At 45.0% G+C, this 13,232-nt stretch overlaps 1 protein-coding gene across 4 annotated transcripts in view; it reads left to right on the top strand.

Annotated features, from left to right (window-relative positions):
• Nucleotides 1-13,232, top strand: part of ZCRB1 (zinc finger CCHC-type and RNA binding motif containing 1) — a 59,834-nt gene that overhangs the window by 2,533 nt on the left and 44,069 nt on the right. The window lies entirely within an intron of this gene.

Below are 13,232 nucleotides of genomic sequence, written 5' to 3'. Positions count from 1 at the left end.
ACCTTTGGGTAGGCAGGGCCAGGGGGTGTGACAAATATATACAAAGAAATATATCAGTTAAACTAAGGTATGCATAAGTCTACCGCTAGAGCGGTAGACATCCTTGTTCCCATGGCAAAAATTGCACCAGGGTCAATGCAGCAACATCAGCTCAGCATCTACTCCCCAGTTCCCTTCGCTCCTACATTACCCGATTGAGTCAGCCGCACTATGCTGAAAAGTCTTGAGAAGCCTGTGCCAAGACCTTCCTTCAGCCAACAAACCCCTCCTTGATGTAACTTCTGGTTTTGCAAAACCGGAAGTTACATCAAGGATGGATTTGTCAGCTGAAGGAAAGCCTGGAGCAGGTCTCTGAAGATTTTTCAGCATGGCGGCAGTTTTACCTGAAGGAGCTAGCCATGTCAATGAAGAAAAATCTTCAGAGGCCTGTTTGGAGGCCTTCCTTTAGCTAAAGAGCCCCTCCAGTTTTTCAAAATCAGAAGTTACATCAAGGAGGGGCTCTTCAGCTAAAGGAATGCCTCAGAACAGGCTTCTCAAGATTTTGCCGCATGGCTTGGCTGGCTCGTTCAAGTAGTAGGTGTGAGGGGAACTGGGGAAGAGATGCTGACCCTTGGTGGGGGATGTCACCTGCCACTATCTATGGGAGAGAGGGTGCTGGTTGTCTTCAAAGCTGGAGCTGAAGGATGGTGCTGGATTTTGGCTGGGGGGAAAGATATGTGTTGAACCAATGGGAGAAAGGGTTGAGGCTGGAGGGAAGGGGTAGAGGTACTGATGTGGAGGGGGGACTGGAGCTGAAGGGAAAAGAGGTGATAGACCTAAAGTTGGGGGGGAAGGGAGAGGTAATGGATTTGCGGCTCAGAGCTAGTGGGAAGAGAGAGAGATGTTGGACCCATGGGGAGGAGAGGGGCTAGAGCAGGGGTCTCAAAATCCCTCCTTGAGGGCCGCAATCCAGTCGGGTTTTCAGGATTTCCCCAATGAATATGCATGAGATCTATGTGCATGCACTGCTTTCAATGCATATTCGTTGGGGAAATCCTGAAAACCTGACTGGATTGTGGCCATTAAGGAGGGACTTTAAGATCCCTGGGCTAGAGGGAAGGGAGAGAGGTGCTGGATCCTTGGAGAGTGTTGAGGGAAGGGAGAGAGGTGCTGGACCTGCAGGGAGGAGGAGAGGGAAGGGAAAGAGATGCTGAATCAAGGGATGAAGGGAGAAGAGGAACGCAGAATAGATATGTTGGGCTTGGGAGGAGAGGCATAGGGACACAGGATTGGCACTGGGCACAGAGGGGATAGGGACACACAATAGTGTTGATGATGAAGGCAGGGAGATGGGCACAGAGAAAATTTATTAGAGAGGGAACTATAGGAGACAGAGAAAGGAGATGCTTGCTGAACATGGGGAAAAAACACACAGAGAGATGGAAGACTAATGGTGAGCATGGAGAAAGAAGACATCGAATGGTCAAGAGATCCTGGCAAGTGAGTTAAGAGTAGACGGGCAGAAACCAGAGCCTTAGACTAATGTGATGTGAAGAATAAAATGACCAGACAACAAGAGGTAGAAAAAAAATATTATCTATTTTGTGATTAGAATATATCAGATTTGAAATATGTATCTTGCTAGAGCTGGTTTGAGACATAATGAGTCTGCAAAGCCCAGGCTATGCTTCCTTAGCTTCCAGCTGGATTAGGGCTCTCTCTGAACAGGGGGTAGTTGCCTTAGTTGCACTCCCCTAACATTATTCCTGCCATGTGTGACTGAAGTATTCTGTTAGCTTAATTTTTCTTTGTACCAATTTTTACCAATTTCTTTGTACTTAATTTTTCTGTAGTACCAATTTGACCTGAGTTTTCTCAATAGTGGAGGAGATATTTTTGAGGTGGAGGGGAGACGGGAATTTGTTGATCCTTGCTCTGTATTATTTGTGATTTATAAAATGGCAATTGTACAGAATATTGTTTCTTTTTATACTTTAATAAAATAAGTTCAGTATAAAATCATAACTATTCGAGGCTTGCAGTGATGGGGACTGAGCTCATGGGGACAATTTTTTTCCCCGCGTCATTCTCTATTGTAATGCCTTTCAGTGACTACAATTGAACAACTTGTTACTGTGTTTTGAGCTTTGAATCTATCAGTTGTTTTGCTGTGATAATTGTGTTTGATGCAATTAAAGATTTACCACATAAGGCCCCAGCCATGGATGGTTTTACTAATACATTTTATGTTTTAGTGAATACCTCAGTCCCATCTTAACAAGAATGTTTGTTTAATTCGCTACGAGGGGAGATAGAGATCCTTTACTCTTGGAGATTAGAAGGGATTACAGTGATACTGAAGCCGGACAAAGACCCCACTCTGTCACTCTTATAGGCCTGTAACACTGCTGGGCACCGATTATAAATTTTTTACTAAGATTTGTCTCAACGCCTGCAACAGGTACTTCTGAAACTGGTTAATGAGGACTAAGCAGGATTTATTGGAGGAAGGCAAACATTTGACGAAAACCAGAGGGTACATCATTTGATATGGGAGGCTAGAGGTAGTGGCAACCCTTCATTGGTGCTCTTCATTGATGCTGAGAAGGCATTCAACAAAGTAGCATGTTTTTTTATGTATGGGACCCTAACTTAAATGGGTATAGGAGGAAAATACCTGACCTGGGTATGATAGTTGTACACTAAGCCAGTTATTTACTAAAGCAGTTATTTACAATGTCCAGTGTGACACGGACAAAAGGACATAGGCTGAAGCTGAGTGGGGACAGGTCCAGGACGAATATCAGGAAGTTCTGTTTCACGCAGCGAGTGGTGGACACCTGGAATGCTCTCCCAGAGGAAGTAATTGCAGAATCCACCATTCTAGGATTTAAGGGTAAACTAGATGCACATCTCCTTAAGAGTACCTTCTTCAACTGCTGCCTCCCCTATACAACCTCAAACCTGATTTTCCCTTCTTCATTCACCCCACATTCACCAAGGTCGCCGCAGTCATCCGACTCACAAGTAAGGTATATGAGAAAAATGGCGGCGGCATCCTCTCCTAGCATTTAAATGTAAACCATGTGATTAATAGTACCTCCCCCCTGCACAGCCCATTGGCTCGGTCAACCAAAGATTAGATCTTACATTCGGGACTCCTGTGATTTCTTAAGGAAATTGGCGGTAGTAGAGGCAGACATGTCAGACAAATGGATGGTGACCTTAGATGTCACCTCTTTATATACTCAGATTCCCCAGGCTGAGGCACTATAAGTCATATCTGAGACACTTCAACGGAGAGTAGCCCCCCAGCGTATTTCTACTGCATTCTTGATGCAACTGGCCCAATGGGTTATTCAGGAAAATTATTTCCAACACCATCAACAGTTTTACCAACAGATCCAGGGGGTGGCTATGGAGGCCACTTTGGCTCCCTCGGTGGCTGCCCTCTACATGGCTAAATTTGAGGATCAATTAGTATACGGAACTGCATGGTATTCCCAAATTTTATTCTGGGGCCGGTTTTTAGATGATATCTTTTTGATCTGGCAAGATACTAGAGAACAACTAGATCTATTTTTCCAGTATTTGAACGTGGTGGATGCTAATATAAAATTCACCATGACATGTCACCGTATACAGATCTAATTTTTGGACATCACTATTCAAGTACAGGATGGCTAAATGCAGACCTCCTTATATCGTAAGCCAGTTACACGTAACACTATCTTTCATTTTGGTAGCTTCCACCCCTTTAAATTGCGTTTCAATTTACCTATAGCATAATTTCTATGCGTCCGTAGGGTATGCTCCTCTTTAGATGAATATAAACGCCAGGCTGCTTTGCTAGAAGATAGATTCAGGAGGAGGGGCTATCCTGAAAGATCCATTCGACAAGCATATTTAAGGGCGAGATTTACCCAGAGGGAATTACTCCTTAAGGAGTCAGAGGGACCCCCTAAGGTTGACAACGAATGCTTGACATGTGTCCTTCCATTTTCTAGGGTTTCAAAAACGATGGTGGGGTTCTTGAAACACCACTGGCACATAGTACAGTTACACCAACCTTTACAAGAGTTCCCATGGATAGCATACTCCAGGGGCATGACATTGGGCCAGAAATATAATTTTCAAAAATATGGAGGAAGGAAGGGGGAAGAGAGGGGCTACCATGACCAATGTGGCAAATGCCAGTGGTGTTCATCAACTATTAGAGGTGACTCTTGGAGAGTTCCGGGTAGAGAAATGAATCTTTATTCTAGTACGGTTACGGATTGTAACTCACAGGATGTTATTTACGCGATCGTTTGTCCCTGTGATTTGGTTTACATTGGAAGGACAAATCGGAAGATAAGAGTTAAACAGAACACAAATCACGCATTGCCAATAATGTCATTCAAGCTGCTTTAGTAGTACACTGGCAAAGATATAACTATACTGTTGAGGAGATTAGATGGCGTGTCATTAGTAGAGTAACTGGGAGGGATGGTGGGAAAGATCAAAGAAGGTTGAATGAGAGGGAGCAGAGACTTATTTTCACACTTGACACTGTTGAACCTCGGGAACTGAACAGTGAGATTGAATGGGCTACTTTGATTGGTGGTTGACCGAGCCAATGGGCTGTGCAGGGGGGAGGTACTATTAATCACATGGTTTACATTTAAATGCTAGGAGAGGACGCCGCCGCCATCTTTCTCATATACCTTACTTGTGAGTCGGATGACAGCGGCGACCTTGGTGAGTGTGGGGCATCTCCTTAAGAGTGGCATAGAGTGATACGGGTAAGGGTAAATTAGATGCACATCTCTCTTGAGAAGCATACAGTGATATGGGGACTAAAACTATGCCAGGGTACACCTGGCGGGGCCTTCGCGTGTGCGGATCACCGGACTTGATTGACCCAGGGGCTGATCCGGAGATGGCAATTCTTATATTCTTAACCTGTCCTGGAGGACCACTAGGCCAATCGGGTTTTCAGGCCAGCCCTAATGAATATGCATGAGAGAAATTTGCATATAATGGAAGTGACAGGCATGCAAATCTCCATGCATATTCATTAGGGCTGGCCTGAAAACCCGATTGGCCTGGTGGTCCTCCAGGACAGGATTGGGGACCACTGCAGTAACCCACAATCCAGCCTGTACTGATCTGTTTACTTTAGAACATTGGTTCCCAACCCTGTCCTGGAGGAACACCAGGCCAATTGGGTTTTCAGGCTAGCCCTAATGAATATGCATGAAGCAAATTTGCATGCCTATCACTTCCATCATATGCAAATCTCTCTCATGCATATTCATTAGGGCTAGCCTGAAAACCCGATTGGCCTGGTGTTCCTCCAGGACAGGGTTGGGAATCACTGCTTTAGAATGAGGCATGAGAATGAGAGGGTTGCGCACTCTCCCTCCTGATTTTTGCATTGACCATTGCCGTTTTGGAGTGGGGTTTTTTTTTTGTTTGGGGGTATATGGGCAGTCATCAGAGGGGGTTGTTCAAGCACAAGACTTTAAAAAAAAAAAAAATTTAATGGGGACCGATATTGTGCATGTGTAACACACATACATCTGTATCCATTTAAAAAAAGAAAAAGCTGGCTTTTTTAACACTACTGGCAGCTCCTGACCTGTGAGAGATATCAGAGCATTAAAAAAAGAGGGTACTTCATTTTGTGCATCATCTGGGTATCAATTGGAGTGATCAGTTTAATATTAAGGAGCTTGTTTGTAATTCATTTACATAAGATTATCGGAGACTGTTAAAAACCACAGGAAAGACCACAATTAGCCATTTTGGGCATCAATAGCTGAAATACTTCAACACTAAAGAGGTTTAAACTGGTTTAATATTGATTGTTAAAGACATGGTGAGTTCTGAGCATATGGACTTTAATCCCTAGGGCCAAAACATCAAATTGACGCTTGAGCAAGTCCACTTTGCAGTCCTGAGGATCCTTTAATATCACCCCTCCTTTACTAGGAAATGAGGTATGTTTAGTGACCTGTATGACTAGCGAATCCACTTTTGGCTGAACAAACTGCTGGAAATCTGGTGCCATTGGATACAGCTTAGCTACAGTCTTAGCCATTTGAAGGGATTCTCCTAATGACTCCCAGTGGTCAGTGACCAGCTTACTGATGTCCAGATGTAAGGGGAAAAAACATGGTCAGAGCTGCTAATAACTTAGCATGAAGAAGCTGGCAGGACTTCCTGCAATGAAGTGGAAATAACGCTTGAAAGCAAAGAGACCCTGAGCTGGCACATTGTGAGGTCCCCCCCCCCGATCAGTCTCGCCACCACCTCTTAACAGCTGTCCTGCACAGAAGCAGACTCTACCAAGGAAACTTCATCCTGGGATAAAAGTGGCATGGACACCTGGAATGAGCTTCCAGAGGGCGTAATAGGACAGAGTACGGTATTAGGGTTCTAGAAGGGATTGGACAATTTTCTGAAGGAAAAGGGGATAGAGGGGTATAGATAGAGGACTACTACACAGGTCCTGGACCTATTGGGCTGCTGTGCGAGCGGACTGCTGGGCACGATGGACCTCTGGTCTGATCCAGCAGAGGCATTTCTTATGTTCTTATCTTACTTACTATCTTCCCAGTCTGTGGCAGACTGACCCTCCTGGTCTGTCTGCATCCTTGTCTGGTTGGGGCACCTGTCAAGGGGAGAACCCGTGTGCTATCACAACTGATGTGCTGCTAACAGCTGCTGAGGACCCTTAGCAGTTCAAAAAGGAGATCATATACCCTGGTAAGCTCTTTTCCAGTAGATAGGTGAGACATTCTAGATAGTAGGGTTATTTCCCTTTAGCCTCATGCTGCAGAAGGAATCCATGCCGGATTTTTCACTCTGCCTCTGTTATACTTCACTGGGCTCTGTAGCTCCACCTTCATGTAGAGCCACCCAGTACATGTGAAGTAGAGGCTCCTGTAACAACAGGCTCAAACGAAATGTTCTTCTCAAACAGTAACTAAACAGTACCATTAACCGCCAACATAGGCTTCAAACTATTCTCTAATAAATGGATATGTACAAATTATTCTCAGCTCCCAAGGGCTGACAGGCATTAAAGAATCAGCTTGGAGAAGCATAAACAGACTGAAAACTGTAAACAAACGCAGTAAAGACAGGGCGAGAATCTAGAATGTCTTGCTTATCTACTGGAAAAGAGCTTACCAGGGTAAGTACATAATCTCCTTTCCCAGTGCAATAGGTTAGACAGTAGGGACATACAAAAGCAATCCCCCCCCAAAAAAAAAAAAAAAAAAAAGCTAGGGTGGACTTGCTGCACTGACCATAAGTTCGAGGACCCTAAGGGTCCTGTCTTACCGCCATGTCCACTCTGTACAACTTGGCAAACATGTGAAGAGAAGACCATGTTGCTGCTCTACAAATCTCAGGAGAGACAGCTCTAGCTTCAGCCTACAAAGCTACACTTCTAGTAGAATGTGCCTTGATGGAAACGGGAGACTGTTTCCCAGCAGGAATGTAAGCTGAGGAAATGGCCATATGGATCCATCTGGAAATCATGGTCTTGGAAGCAGGAGCGCACTGCTTAACTGATGAGTTAGCACAAACAAATGGTCAGACGCAAAACTCATTGGTGACCTCCAAATAACCCAGAAAAACTCTGCACACATCCAGTTTCTTCATCAGGTGGTCCTGTGACTTGGAACCTGTTGGTTGAAAGGCAGGCAAGCGCACTTACTGATTTGACATGAAAAACCAAAACTACCTTCAGCAAGAAGGAAAGAACCATCCGAAGAGAAACCCCCTCACCTCCAAAATACGGAGGAAAGGATCCCTGCAGCTCTAGTACATGACGCGCCAATGTAATGACAACCAGAAAAATAGTCTTGAGCGTCATGTTCAAGAGGGTAGCATCTTGAAGGGGCTCAAAAGGAGCCATGGCAAAACTAGAGAATACCAAGTTAATGTCCCAGGAAGGGAAAGGGTGCTTTACCGGTGGTCAGACATGAAGAGCCCCCTTCAAGAATCTAGTGACAACAGGATGAGCCACCATGCAACCTGCTGGAGATAGAGCATACTGATTGGCAAGAGTGAGTTCCATCCAGATATATTCCTGAAAATCTCCACCTGCTGGTAGGTATGTGCTACCCCATTGATCTCTGGATTCATCTGCTGCGTCTAAAGGAAAGAAAATTAACAGGACATAATTTTACATTATTAGCACTCGCAACTTCTACTAATTCAGATCAAAAGGTTCTCTCCTTCATCCCAATCTGCGTTTATTAGCACTCGCAACTTCTACTAACTCAGATCAAAAGGTTCTCTCCTTCATCCCAATCTGCGTTTATTAGCACTCGCAACTTCTACATCTTCCCAGAAGTAGATACCTCTCCCCTGTTGCCTTTAGTCTTGAACATTATTGAAGCATCCAGAAAACCATCTACTAGACGCTGTTACCGATTTTTAAATTGACACAATTTACTATTTGGTGTGATCTCCACGCCTTGGATCCACTCATATGTTCTCTGCTGTCTCTGCTAGACTACCTCCTTCATCTTTCCAATTCTGGACTTCAAATTTCTCCTGTATATGTTCATTTCAGTGCAATCAGTGTTTGTTTTTTTATATTCAATTGAATAGTAGATCCACCTCAATGCACCCATTGGTCTCCAGATTCATGAAGGGTCTTTATTTACCACACCAGGCCTCCACTCAGATCACCGCCTGTGGATTAGAATCTGAATGTTGTCCTATCTATACTCATGAAGCCACCATTTGAACCCCTCATGTCTGCTTCTCTAAAACACCTCACCTGGAAAGTGACTTTTCTGATTGGAGTTACTTATGCATGTTGAGTCAGCGAGTTGCAAGCACCCTATACCAGATTTTATCACATCTCAACCAGTCCATTGTTTTACCCATTTTCTTTCCAAAACCACATAGAACTATGACTCAACTGTTTATGTTCTTTGACCTTAACAGATTGGGAGTTCCAGTTATCAAGAGCAGTGTTTTTCAACCGCTGTTCCGCGGCACACTAGTGTGCCGCGAGATGTTGCCTGGTGTGCCGCAGGGCCGCCATCAGGGCAGTACTACCAGTCCTGCATTCAGGGGCCCGGAGCTGACAGGGGGCCCGAGGCAGGGGCGCCAGTAGCTCGCCAAGGCAAAGTGAGTCGATCACCCAGGACTCACTTTGTCTTGGCGATCTAATCTATCGAGCCGATAAGTCTTCTTCTCCCCGACGTCAATTCTGCAGTCGGAGAGGAAGTTCGGGCCAGCCAATCGCTGCCTGGCTGGGCGGAACTTCCTCTCCGATTGCAGAATTGACGTCAGGGAGAGCATGCGTCGACGTCGGCTTTGGGGCCTGTTATCCATTGGTGGGTCCTGTTCCCTGATGGCAGTGGCAGTGGCTTGGGGAACAGCAGGGAGAAAGAAAGAAAGGGGGCAGGCAGGGAAACAGAAGGAAAGAAGAGAAACAGAAAAAAAGAAAGAAAGGTCAGGGAGAGAGGAAGAAAAAGTTGGGGGAGGGAATGAGGTGTGGAGGAGAGAGAGCATACAGGCTGATAGAAGGGAAGAAAGATTGGATACACAGTCAGAAGAAGAAAGTGCAACCAGAAATCACCAGACAAGGTAGGAAAAATGATTTTATTTTAAATTTAGCAAAGTAGAGGCAGTATTACCACAGTTTTCAAAGGAATTTGCCCAAATAACTTAATAGTTAACTGGGTAAATTCCCAGAGATGAAAACTTCCCTTCACTTACTATGCACAGTTCTGAATTTATATCTGCTGTCTATATTTTACAATATGGTCACCTTTTACTAAACCGCAATAGTGGTTTTTAGCGCAGGGAGCCTATGAGCATCAAGAGCAGCGCTGGGCATTCAGCGCAGCTCCCTGCGCTAAAAACTGCTATTGTGGTTTAATAAAAAGGATGGAGAATATATTTGTTTATTTTTGTATGCTATAAAAACCAAATACAGAGAGAGACTGAGAGCTGTTGACGAAGAGCTACGTGTGTGTCTTTCTTCGATTCCAGCCAGAATATCAGCTTTGTGTTCAGCCAAACAGGCCCAGGTTTCGCACTGAATAAAGTATTTTATAATTTTTCACTATTCTGTTTACTTAATATTTCATAATAAAGTAATTATAAAATACTTTCTTTGTGTTTATTTGATTCCTGTTCAAGAGAATTACTTTATATATAGTCAATATAGGCACAGAGTTAAATTTTTTAACATTTTCTAATGGTGGTGTGCCTCGTGATTTTTTTCATGAAACAAGTGTGCCTTTGCCCAAAAAAGGTTGAAAAACACTGATCAAGAGGACTATTTCATGCTGGCTAGCTGACTGCATATCCTTTGTATATTCTCAGACTGGGCTGACGTTGGATGGCCGTGTCACTGCTCATAGAATAAGAGCTATGGCAACTTCTATTGCTCCACTCCCATACAAGATATCTGCAAAGCAGCCACTAGGTTCTCAATCCACACATTTACTTCTCATTACTGCTTAGATCAACATGCTAGACAAGACGGTCAGTTTGGTCAAGTAGTTCTCAAAATATATTCTCTCTTTAAAAGCCATCTTCACTCCATCCTCAAGGATTTCACCAGCCTCATGACAGTTATATTTAACCCTCTTCCTAGAGCTTTGAATCTGGCAGCTTGGAAGTCCCATATGTGAGAATATACTGTCTGCTTGTCCTCAGAGAAAGTGTAGTTAATCACCTGTAGCAGATCTTCTCAGAAGACAACAGGCCCGTCTCACAACCTGCCCACCTCCACTAGCTGGATTTTTATCTTTTGACGGGACTGAAGGAGGGTGGGAAGGCGCGTATGCATATGCAGTATGGACAGTGCTAAAGTCTTAAAGTGACAGTGCATATTGGTACACATCTGTGCCAGACTCCATGGACGACATTGCCCTTATGTGAGAATATCTGCCTGCTGTCCTTGGAGACCACATGCTACACAGGTGACTAACTATGCTTTCTTTCTCTCTCCCATGGGTGCTTTCTCTCAACACACATACTCCAGTGGCTTGGCCCCTCTCTCTCTATAAATCTCTCCCCAGCCCTCTGCCTTGGAGTTAGGTATGGCTCTCCCCTGTCCCCCACCTACCTCTGCACTGCTTTTGGCCTGCCCCAGAAGTTTTTTTCTCTGCAGCATCCCACCTAAGCGAGAACAGGCAGTCACAACAGTGTCAGCAACTTCAAGGGCATGCCATAGGCATTAGGCTCACCTCGTTCACGTTGCCAGCAATCCAAAGATTGCAGTGTGGAGCAGGTAGGTGGTGGTGATAATGAGGAGTGATATGGCCTGTGTGCAGGCCTTGAGATGCTAGGTATCCAGTGAAACACATACAGGCCTAAGTCAAGGCAGATGTTTGTAAATTAAGGGTACAGGAATGGCAGAAGCAATGGAGTTTGAGTGTAACACATACCTGTAGCAGAGCTTGACATTTGGAGTAGTGTGATTTTAGGGTGGCGGAGAGGACAGAGGGAAAATTCTAAAGTGGTTGCTGGGAGAGTATGAGCTTAAGAGACGAGGCCAAAGGGTGCAAACATGCAGTCAACAGGAAAAAAATACCATAGGAGAAACAGGAAAGATATTTATCTAATGACCTTTTGTAGGCGAGAGAGAGAGAAGATGAAAAGAAAGACAAATAACTGATGATACATGGTTCAAACAAAGATGAGATGGAATAAAAGTTCCCCGTATGGTTAGAACTGACAAAAAATAAAGATAAATGTTTCCCTTGGTACCACAAGGGAAGTAAGCGAAAAATAACCCTGCTCTAGATTTACCATGTAGATTGTGCATGCCACCTAGTGGCCATTGTTTATATCTGATACTAGAGATATTGTTTATGCCTTAAGCTAGATATTGGATAGCCAATACCGATCAGAATACCAGAGAAACTGCTATATGCATAATGATTTTTATAGCACTGTAAGGATGAGTAGTGATGATAGAACCTAAGGGATGTTGATTGTTGATCTGAATTAGAATGACATAATAATAGGTAAATTTGACATATACAGTGGTACCTTGGTTTATGAGCATAATTCGTTCCAGAAGCATGCTCTTAAACCAAAACACTCGTATATCAAAGCAACTTTTCCCATAAGAGTTAGTGTAAACTTGAACAATTCGTTCCACATCCCCAAAAACTTAATTACCATTAGGAACGCCTCCACTGCTGCATCTGCCACAGACCCATCCACGCAGCTCCTCCAATTCTCCTCCTCTGCTGCTGTTCGCTGCCTCTCACTGCGAGTGGTGATGGCTAAGCAAACGCCGCCGCCACAGAGCCCGACTGGACACTGTTGGCTCTGCCGCTCCCGGATGCTGCACCCCCCCCTCCAGATGCCACTACCCCCTCTGCTGGGACTCTCAAGTGCTGGCTTACTCCTGCCGGATGCACCCCAACTCCCATGCTCCACCCAAGGCCACCGGCGCTGCTATCGCCTCTCCCCCCCCCTCCCCGACTGGCCCTGTCCTTACCCCTGCACCGCCGGTGGTAGAAAGTGCCTGCTGCCGGTCTGCTACTGAGCCTTGAGCATCTGCGCATGCTCAAGCCTTCTGGTTCTCACCCTCTCTGAGATTCTCATGAGATCTCGAGTCTCATGAGAATCTCGGTGAGGATGAGATCCAGAAGGCCTTGAGCATGCGCAGATGCTCAAGGCTCAGCAGCAGACTGGCGGCAGGCAATTTTATCACCGGATGTGCAGGGGTAAGGATGGGGCCAGTCAGGGGGGGGAAGAGGCGATAGAAGCACCGGTGGCCTCAGGGGGAGCAATACTGTTGGTTCCCGCGGTCGGGTCGGGTGGGGGCTTGCAAATCGAGTCAATGCTCGGTTTACGAGTCAAAAGTTTGCTGAGTGTTTTGCTCGTCTTGCAAAACACTCGCAAACCGGGTTACTCGTAAACCGAGGTTTGACTGTACTAAGATAACAGCTTTTTGAATGCCTATTAAAATAAGATGCCTAGAGGAAGCTAAAATTTAAGCAGCATTAATAGGTAATACAGAAGTGCTTAACATAAGAACATAAGAATTGCCACTGCTGGGTCAGACCAGTGGTCCATCTTGCCCAGCAGTCTGCTCCCGCGGTGGCCCCCAGGTCAAAGACCAGCGCCCTAACTGAGATCAGCCCTACCTGCGTACGTTCTAGTTCTGCAGGAACTTGTCTAACTTTGTCTTGAATCCCTGGAGGGTGTTTTCCCCTATGACAGCCTCCGGAAGAGCGTTCCAGTTTTCCACCACTCTTTGGGTGAAA

This window comes from Geotrypetes seraphini, chromosome 9, assembly GCF_902459505.1.
Source record: "Geotrypetes seraphini chromosome 9, aGeoSer1.1, whole genome shotgun sequence".
Taxonomy (NCBI): Eukaryota; Metazoa; Chordata; class Amphibia; order Gymnophiona; family Dermophiidae; genus Geotrypetes; species Geotrypetes seraphini.
Note: the sequence above shows the minus strand (reverse complement) of the source record. Positions and strands in the feature narration are given on the sequence as shown.